The sequence below is a fragment of the Natator depressus genome, chromosome 24, assembly GCF_965152275.1.
Source record: "Natator depressus isolate rNatDep1 chromosome 24, rNatDep2.hap1, whole genome shotgun sequence".
Lineage (NCBI taxonomy): Eukaryota > Metazoa > Chordata > Testudines > Cheloniidae > Natator > Natator depressus.
The window spans coordinates 2,034,722-2,044,114 of record NC_134257.1 but is presented as its reverse complement, the minus strand read 5'-3'; the positions used below and the strand labels follow the sequence as shown (position 1 = coordinate 2,044,114).

At 42.5% G+C, this 9,393-nt stretch overlaps 1 long non-coding RNA gene across 1 annotated transcript; it reads left to right on the top strand.

The window, feature by feature from the left end:
• The first annotated feature begins 545 nt into the window (after positions 1-545).
• LOC141977404 (uncharacterized) lies at positions 546-1,537 on the top strand. The gene is made up of 3 exons (XR_012636231.1): positions 546-569; positions 763-874; positions 1,523-1,537. It is a non-coding gene; the product is annotated as an uncharacterized LOC141977404 (long non-coding RNA).
• The last annotated feature ends 7,856 nt before the right edge of the window (positions 1,538-9,393 follow it).

The window sequence follows — 9,393 nt, the reverse complement described above, 5'->3', positions numbered from 1 at the left end:
GTCACTTTGTTTATTTCCCTTTTTTGTTAAAAATTCTTATTCATATTCATGGACCAGTTCCTCAGCTGGTGTGTATTGGAACGATTCCACTGACCAGTTTGGGGCATACCTTATACTTTAAAAATCATTCTGCACATGGCTGGAAAGGTTTCTGTGGGAGAAGGATCTCACAGCACTTCCTAAACTCAGTCAATCTTTGAATTAGTCTAACCTCAGCCCACAGCCATCTCCCCTTTACCACGAATGCCTTGTCTCCATCTCTCCTTTGCCTTTTTCCTGGGCTTTGCTAGCAGCAGTTTCCCACAAACAAACCACTCACTGATTTCAGTAGGCTTTGGATCAGAACCTCTGGGGTGGAGGTTCTGAGCGTGCAAAACAAAATTTCCCCTCCCTAGGAACTGCAAGCTTAACTCCATTATTACTCCATCCAACATCAGCCTGGATTTCAAGGACCAAATCGGAATCATGTGTCCAAATGTGGCTACCCAAACATGGCTGATAATCTTATGTGGATAATCCAAGAACCAAATGCATAGAGCTAGATTCATTCCTGCTGAAACTCCAATAAGGTTAGTGGAATGACACAAAAATGACTTTGATCCATAAAGCTTTAAAATGAAAGGAACCTGTGGGTGTGACATGCACATCATATTATGTAGGGTAGAGACAGACTTAAAAAAAAAATCACAAGCCGGGGGGTAAAATAATGTAATCATCTGGAGGAGTTCCACCTATAACAAATGTTCTTTGGTAACTAATTAGGATCTCTTGCACAAAGAATGTCTCATCTGCTTCAGGAGCTCTGCAAAGGAGTATAAAAGATCTCAACCCAGGATTCTTCTAACCACTTCTCGATTTATTCTCAGTGAACTGGGTAAGTCTGATTTGGCTTCATCTCTTTAAAACTATTAAAATGTTATGAACTGACACTTTTAACTCAGGACTGAATCCTGCCCAAATATTCTATATTTTTTAGCATTTCCATAAAAGAACTCTTTCATAGTTGTACAGTTGCAGACGTTGGTGAATCAAGCCTTTAGACATTAAAATGAGATTTTTCCACATGGTTTGGATGCCCTATTCCCATTAATATTGGAGGGGAGGGAGGAAAGTAACATCCTAATCTCTTCATTAACTTTGAAAAATCAGAGCCTAAATTTTTTGACACTAGACAAGATTGGTTTGGGGCATTTTAAAGAAATATTAACACGGCCAAGTTTTCAATGACTTTGGATGGAACAACACCAGTTTAGGATGTGGCCTTAGCCAGTTCCGTGAAATTACAGATGTCAGCTTTCATTTATAACAAACTGAAGTATAACATCCTTGTGGTTTTCAGTTTAGGATCTATGGGAAAGACTTCCTAAGAATTTAAAGGGATTTAGGCATTGATTCCTATTGAAAAGCGTGCAAATTCCAGCCTATCTGTATAGACACCATTCCAATAGTATCTGAACTTTCATCTTTTACTCTGCTAACATTTGTGCCTTAGGTTTACACTGATCCTTAATGTGTGTTTCAGGGTTACCTCCATCTCAGAAAGATGTCGTGCGGGGGAAACTTGTGCGTTGATGGGGGCTCAGCATGCGGCGTGGCACGCCCCAAGCCGTATACTGATAGCTGCAACCAACCATGTGTTACGCAGTGCCCTGACTCGAGAGTGGTGATCTATCCACCACCAGTTGTCGTGACCTTCCCGGGACCTATCCTCACCACTTTCCCTCAGGAAAGCGTAGTGGAATCCGTAGGAGCACCTGTCGTTGCTAGTGGCTACGGGGGCACGTCTGGTTCAGGGGCTTTTGGAGTGGGCCATGGAAACTGTGGTCCGTGTGGGCCATGTTAAATCCAGAAGGAAGAGCCAGGGAATGAAAAGCAGGGTACAGATTCACAGTAGAACTTATGGTCATGGCTTTCAGAACTGCTCTGCACCCACAACTCCTGCTGAAGTCAGTGGGAGTTGTGAGCGCTCAGAACCTCTGAAAAGGAGGCACAGACACATCTTTCATGTTATTCTTTGATTCTTCCCTCTAAGGTCTCCCCAACAATCGACTGCTTCTTTTAGTAGCAGTGGGGGCCTAATTCTCAATTCCACTGAGGACCCTTTACATCACTCTGGCAGGTAAGAAGCTGGAGCCTTAAAGTGGGCACAAATTCCATTTCCATTCTGTTTAAAGCCACTTTCCATTGCTAGAGAGGTGTAATGGGGCCTTAGTGTCAAAAAGAAATTAGGAACTTTAGGTTCTCACCTTTCCCCAAATAGGTAGCATTCATAGCTGGCTTTTAAGTTTGCCGCACAAGATGTATAATGCAGAAGTCATTTGGTCCTCTGCTTATGTTGTGCTTTGTCTCATTTGTCACTCTTCGGGGTGTTAAAATGCCTGAAAAGAAAACAAATTTGATAGGCAAACATCACAGCTGCAACAAAGAAAGAAGATCATCTTGTTTTAATTATATCTTCTTGGTGTAAGTGACTGGTTGCTGCCCTTTCTGAAACCCTAAAAATATATTCTCTCTCCTTGGCATGATGTCTAGGTTCCACTTTGTATTCCTCTCTTCATTCACATTAAAAATCACATTGCATCATAGTATTGGCCTTCTAGTTTTTCTTTTTGCTCCACTCATGATAATTCTCCTATCACAAAGACCCCTCATTTGCTTGCCTCCAGGTGTGGGGGCCTAGTTTCATTTAGTTTCATTTTTATTCCTGGTACGGTTTATCTCCCAAGAGAGAGATGAGGCGCTGCATGGCCTTGGCAATCCAGACAGACTTGTGTGTGCAGTATCCCAGACATCTCTCACGTCGCTGCGGGGAACTGGGGGCAATCACAAGGTGTATTTTAGAGCACACTTCCCAATAAGAATTCAGTAAGCAAATGCAGCATCAAAAGAACAAAATTATTCAATATACCCTAAACCATCTCTGACATTTTTTGACACTGGTGTCAATCAGAGCACTGTATGAACTCTGTGATAACAATTTGGTAGGAGGTTGTTAACCTACCTTTCTTCACGATGCTCCAGACCTTCCTTACTCCCAGACCTCCACAGCTCCAACCCCCAAGCATACCTCTTTCTTCCTTCCCAGTGTGCCCTAGCTTTGCCCAGGTCCCTGGAGTTCAGTTCCTTGACGCCCAACTCCCTTCCCTCACACGGATTCCAGTTTTCCCCAGCTCTTCTCTCCCTACAGCACTGGATCGCCAATACCACCTCAATTCCTGGGAATACAGGTCCCCAGCACTTTCCTTTTGCTCCTTCTCACAGTTCCGGCCCTCCACTCCTGGATCATCTTTCCGTTGCTCTCCCCTTCCACACCAGACCATGACCCCCAGCCATCCCCTGCTCCACAGAGCCACTGTACCCCACACAAGCATTGTCTCCATCTCACAGCGCCTCAAATCCCCAGAGTTCCTGTCCCACACCTGTCCTCCTATGCCCCCAGATTTCCTCGATCCCCAATCCCTGCCCTCAGATGTCCTCGTCCCTATCCCTCTGCATCTCATTGGTGCTATAAAAGGCAAATCTTAACTGTGACTTCATATTTTCCTCAAAACATTTTCCGCAACTCACCCCACGTGGGCCTTGGGCTTGTTCCATACACAAGTCACATTTGCTAAAGTCGCAGTTAAGATTTTATTTTATAGCATCCATCAGGATGAATGTGCCAATTGCAATGTGTGTGTGTGTGTACACACACCCCTTTCTGAAAGTAGAAACAAAAACACACCAAAAAAACCAAACCCCAAGTTCAGTGAGTCTAAGAGTTACTCTGATGTTAATGACATTTTCGGAAGCCAAGTATGTTAAGTTATGTTTGATGAGACAAGTTGCTGATGTAGTCTTGTAATGCAGCCTGGGGCCATATCAAGGATCTAGTATTTAAGGACAGTGCTGTATTCCCTTTAAACAAATCCTATAGCCCAGGATTAAAATCTGCAACCCAGTAGAAAAACATTACATCATTTCCATGTCTGGTCTGAAGACATGGTCACAGGACTGGGAGTCCAGAAATTGTGATTTATAATCCCAGTTACGCCCGTGATTTATTGTGTGACTTTGTGAAACTCACATCCCCCTCTGTGCTTCAGCTTCCCCCTTTGGTAAAACAGGGAACAAAAGAGTTGCTTGCATCACAGAGGAGCTGTGTGGAGTCATTCATAAAGTTTTATGCAGCATCTTAAACATGTAAAATAATATCGGAGTTCTAAGAATAAACTTATTTCCACACCTGCTATTGAATGGCCTAATGCACAGCACCATATCAGGGGGAAACGATGAACTTGTTTTTCTGGTTCACCCTGTTGCCCTACTGATGCTCTAAAATATGTCATGTCATCGGGGGGAGCTCTCTCATGCCATGGAAGACTAGTGGCTAGAACACTGGACTGGGACACAGGGGACCTGGATCCTATTCCTGCCTTTGTCACTGGCCTGCCAGGTGGCCTTGGGTCAGTCATTGCCTCTCCCTGTACCTCAGTTTCCCCAGCTGTAAAATGGAGATAATCATACTGATTTCCTTTGTAAAAAGCGGGAAGAGATGTACAGAAACAAAAACAAAAAAACCCTGCAGAATCTATGGGATGTAAGATCAATGGTGATAAAACAAAAGCTATGCATGCCTCCCAGTTTAGGCCTTGCTGGAGCCCTGGGCATAACTAAGTGTGAACCAAAGGTTGTGAACCAGAGTAGGCCAGGACTTGGCAAAATAGCAACACACCAAGTATTAGCCAACCAAGTAAGCACATTCCTGACCTTAGAGGATGGTACAGAAACACCCAAAGTTCTCAACTAACTATGTAAACACATTCCTAGAAGATGGTACAGGGACACATAGACCCCTGGTAAGATAAAGAAGAATGACAGGATAATGGTTGAGGATGTTCTGTTCAAACTAGCAGGTACAAAGGTAACTAACATCTGGAATGTAATGCAAAACTTGTTTGTATCAATGTATAAAAGGAGCAGACATAGGAGGAGCATTGTTGAGGTGGTCCCTTGTCATGGGCATACATGTGTTAGCATACCTGTAACCATTTAGCCAGGGCACTAGGACCATGCTTTGTCAACAATAACCCTGGCCGAGTGCCTTCACCACCGAACCAAGCCTGTGGTCTGTCTTTATGAGTAACATTGAGGTCTGCTGAATCAGCAAGCTACTCTGGTGCAGCTAAATTCAGGAGCTGCTATTGCCCTAGCAGCAATAACCCTCGGCTGTACTAACAGCCAGGCGTCTCTCAAAGTAAGGCAACATCACCCACACACCTGACATCCTATAAAACATGAATCTTTAAATAAATTTTCCGTCTCCTGAAAAATGTGGAAAAATTTATTTATTTATGTTTGGTCTCAAACAGGGGCTTGTCAAAAAAAAAAAAAATTTCCAGCGGAGAACGCTTCCAACCAATGTTTTCCAATCAGATCTAATAATTAGTTGATATTTTTGTAATATTTTGAATACATAAAAAATAGGAGTTGTCATGTAAATGATTTCCTCCTTGGTGAAGGGATAGGATAATGCACAGCACTGTATCAGAACAGAAATGGAAACTTGGTTTCCTTGCTCACCTTGTGGTCCGGCTCAGGCTACAAAATACATTTTTTACTAGGGAAAACCTCTGAAGCTGTGGGAAAGTGGGAAATTGGTCAAGAGGTTAGTTTCACACCTCCTATGTTGGCCTCAAACAGTTTTGTCATCAGATATAGTCTATTGGAACAGGAGTGCCCAACTTACGGCCACCAGAGCATTTCATAAGTCTCGCGGCCTACTTCGATACAATAGACTAATGGCCGATTTCTGAGCATTCTGTTGTCATGTTTACATCATTTTAGTTTACACAAGTGTGTAAATAGACAATACTGTACATAGAAACAACCTGTCTAAATACATAACAAAACAAGCTGAACTTAAAATATAAATCAATCTTACTAAAATACGTAGAATTTATTTGGCCCACACAAGGTTGGGTTTAGGCTTATGTGGCCTTGCTGTATAATAGGGTTGGGCACGACTGTATTAAAACATTAGTGTTCTATTATTTCGAAGGTAACCAATCCCAATCGTTTCCTATGAGAGTTTTTCCAAATCATTCTTGTCACCGATCTCGGAACCTCTTCTAAGCCCTTTTCGATGTAGAATAGAAAATAAGCCATTCAGCGAGACTCCGATCATATTACCAAAATTCCAGGCTATGTATTGAGATTACCCAAGCAACACCACCATGAAAAACAGACCTTGATCTCTCTTTGGGAGAATCATTTTCCTCATGTGTAACCAAAGAAGGCAAAGCTACAGTAGCCCTGGGCATTTTCTCGTATAACATCGTTTAGGCAAAAGATGCACCCAGCAAATTTTGAGTCATTCAGAATTTCACAAGAAACAGCCAAACAAGCATCTCTAACAACTCCTCTCATGTTAGCGACACATTTGGAAGCCAAGGATGTTAAGCATTATTTAATAATACATGTTGCTAATGGCCTCTTGTAACACAGTGTAATATGGGGCAGCACTGAGGGCCGGAACAAAGAACTTCAGAACACCTGGGTCCTGTTTCTGGCTTTGTCTATCCCTCCCTGTATGACATTCACCTTGGTGTGTGTCTTTTTATAAGAATACAGTCCTGAGGGCTATTCTGAGGTATCATCGGAACAAAGGATTTCAAGTCTCTTTGCAGACATTCATTGCTTTTCATGCGTGCAAAGTGTATTATTATAATGTTAGTAGCTTGTTACTGGAGTAACGTTACTCATGGATCGAATATTAGGGTCACTTCAAAAAAAGAGTTGTGTCAAAGTCTCACGTCACTCCCCAGATCAGCTCATGATTTACAGCCTCAGAATTTGGGGCAATTTGATTTTCATTAGGCAGAAACTTTAAAAAAGTTGAGGCCTGATCTTGTGCTGGTGTGAATCAGCACAGCTGCGTCAACTTCAATCACTGTATGCTGATTTATACCAGCTGAGGATCTGGGTGTATTTCAAATTCTGTTTTCCCAGGATGTTCCATCTGTCAGTGACCTGTTCTCTCCCTTTTCTGGGGTGTAAAAAACAGCCTCACTCAGGCATGTGTGCACTTTTGTTTTGCAGGCTGACCTGCCTACAGCTTATAGCTCCCTGGACCTTCAATCATCTCCTGCTTCCCTCCAGATTTAGCTCTGCTATGTAAAGGCAGGAGGAGAAAGGATGGCTGGGGATTAAGGCATAAACTTAGAGAACGGAAGGCCATGATTTTCAAAAGTGATTAGCGATCGTGGGCAATCAACTTGCAAGACTTTAAGGAGTCCTGATCTTCAGAGGGCAGGTGCTCGGGACTTTCTGAAAAATCAGGCTCCTTTGAGGTGATTCAAGCTAGACACCAAAAGCCATCGGTCACTTTTGAAACCCTTGGCCTTGGGTTTGGCCACAGACTTCTTGAATGATCTTGTATAAAGCAATAACCGCTCCTCTTCAGCCTCCTCCTGTGTTAAATGGAGGAGGACAGCACTTTGTTAATGCAGTGTTGTGGTAGCCCTGTTGGTCCCAGGATATCAATGGTGGGTGAGGACCAATGTCTTTTTATTGGACCAATTTCTGTTGGTGAAAGAGACAAGCTTTCGAGCGACACAGAGCTCTTCTTCAGGTCTGGGAAAGGTACCAGGAATGGCCCACCTTGTATTTAGCTGTGATAGATTGTTTAGCATAACTAATTAGCACATATTCTATGGGACAATTCAAGGTGAAGTGGCCCATTTACACCCCTGTAGTCATTGGACAAAGAAGGGGGGTTAGTGGGTTACAGATTGTTGGAATAAGCCATAAATCCAGTGTTTTTATAAAGACCGTGATTTTTAGTGTCTAGCAAAGTTATGAATGTAAGATCCCAAGCTTGTCTTTTGAAGGCATTGTGCAGGTTTCCTTTGAGGATGAGGACTGAGAGGTCAGATATAGAGCAATCGCTTTGTGAAAAGCATTCACCCACTGGCGATATGGTGTTTATGTCTTATTTTCCTGTGTGGGTTCTTAAATAGGACATAGGCATTGTGTTGGCCTTCATTTCAGGAGTGAATTTCAACTCCAAGGGCTTGAATTGAAGCCCACATTGAAGTCAATGGAAAGTCTCCCGTTGACTTTAATGATCATTGGATCTCATGCAGAATGAGTTGTTGAGGGGTGGGAATGGTAAGCATGCAAAGACTCCCATCTGCCCCAGAACTGCAAAGGTAAATTCCCCAATACTCCCAACTAGTTACAAGCCAGGATTAAAAGGACCAAAATGGAATCTTGCATGACGACGTCGGATTGCGCTACCCATATACCTTTCTGAGCCACTTTTCTATTATTAATTTGCGAAACGAAGATCTAAAACATGGAGCAAGATTCGTTCCTGCAGTAACTCCAGCATGGTCAGTGGAATGATACCAGGTATCATTGGCTAATAAAGTTTTCAAATGAAAGGAAGCTGCAGGGTGTGTCATGCACACTGGGGTGGAAAACAGACTAATAACTAATAACCACAGTAAAAGAATAGCATCAAATGGAATAGTTATGCCTATAAAAAAATTTAATTTAGTAATTAATTAGGACCTTATGCAAAGAAGATGTCTCTCATCCTGCCGGCAGCCTGAGAAATCATATAAAAGAACTTGCAACTGAGAGCTCTTTTAAGCACTTCTGTCGACTTATTCTCTGCCGTTCACTGGGCAAGTCTGATTTGACTCAATCTCTTCGTAAGTATCAGAATATCCCTTTTTCTAAACAGTTTTAACCTTAACTGAATCTTGCCAAATACTCCTGACTCTTAGAATGTGAAGGGATTTCTTTCCATAGGAGCCTTTTTTTGTAGTTATTCAGTTTCGGTCACTGGTGGATTCGGGCATTAGAAGTTAAGGCTAGAATTTTCAGTATTTAGGACACCCAGTTCCCATTAATTTTACTTAGAAAATTGGGCACCCATATCCCTTAGCCAGCTTTGAAAAACCTCAGCCCTGGTAACTTTTATGCTGGAGAGTCTTATTTAGTGAATTTTTGAATATCTGTCTGGCCAGATACTTAGCTGAGTTCAATAGACTTACACAAGTTTACACCAGCTATGAATATGGCCCTAGCCCCTCCCCAACTACAAGGATAGGAAGTTCAGATTTCATATCCAACTACCAAAGTGTAACTTTACTGTTATTTTCTGAAAGGTAAAGGGCTGGGATTGTCTATGGGATTTGCGTGCCAAACTCCCATAAAATTCCCCATGTATTTGTTCCTGTGTCTTCCTTTGAAGGAGTTGGTATTGTGCAGAGTGGGAGACAAGAAACTGGAGGAGACAGACTACTTGTCTGGTCGACTCTGGAAGTTCTCATGTTCCCATGCGTATAAGTTAGCAATTTTAGGGCCATGTCCTCAGCTGCTTTGAAAAACCAACTCAGCTGT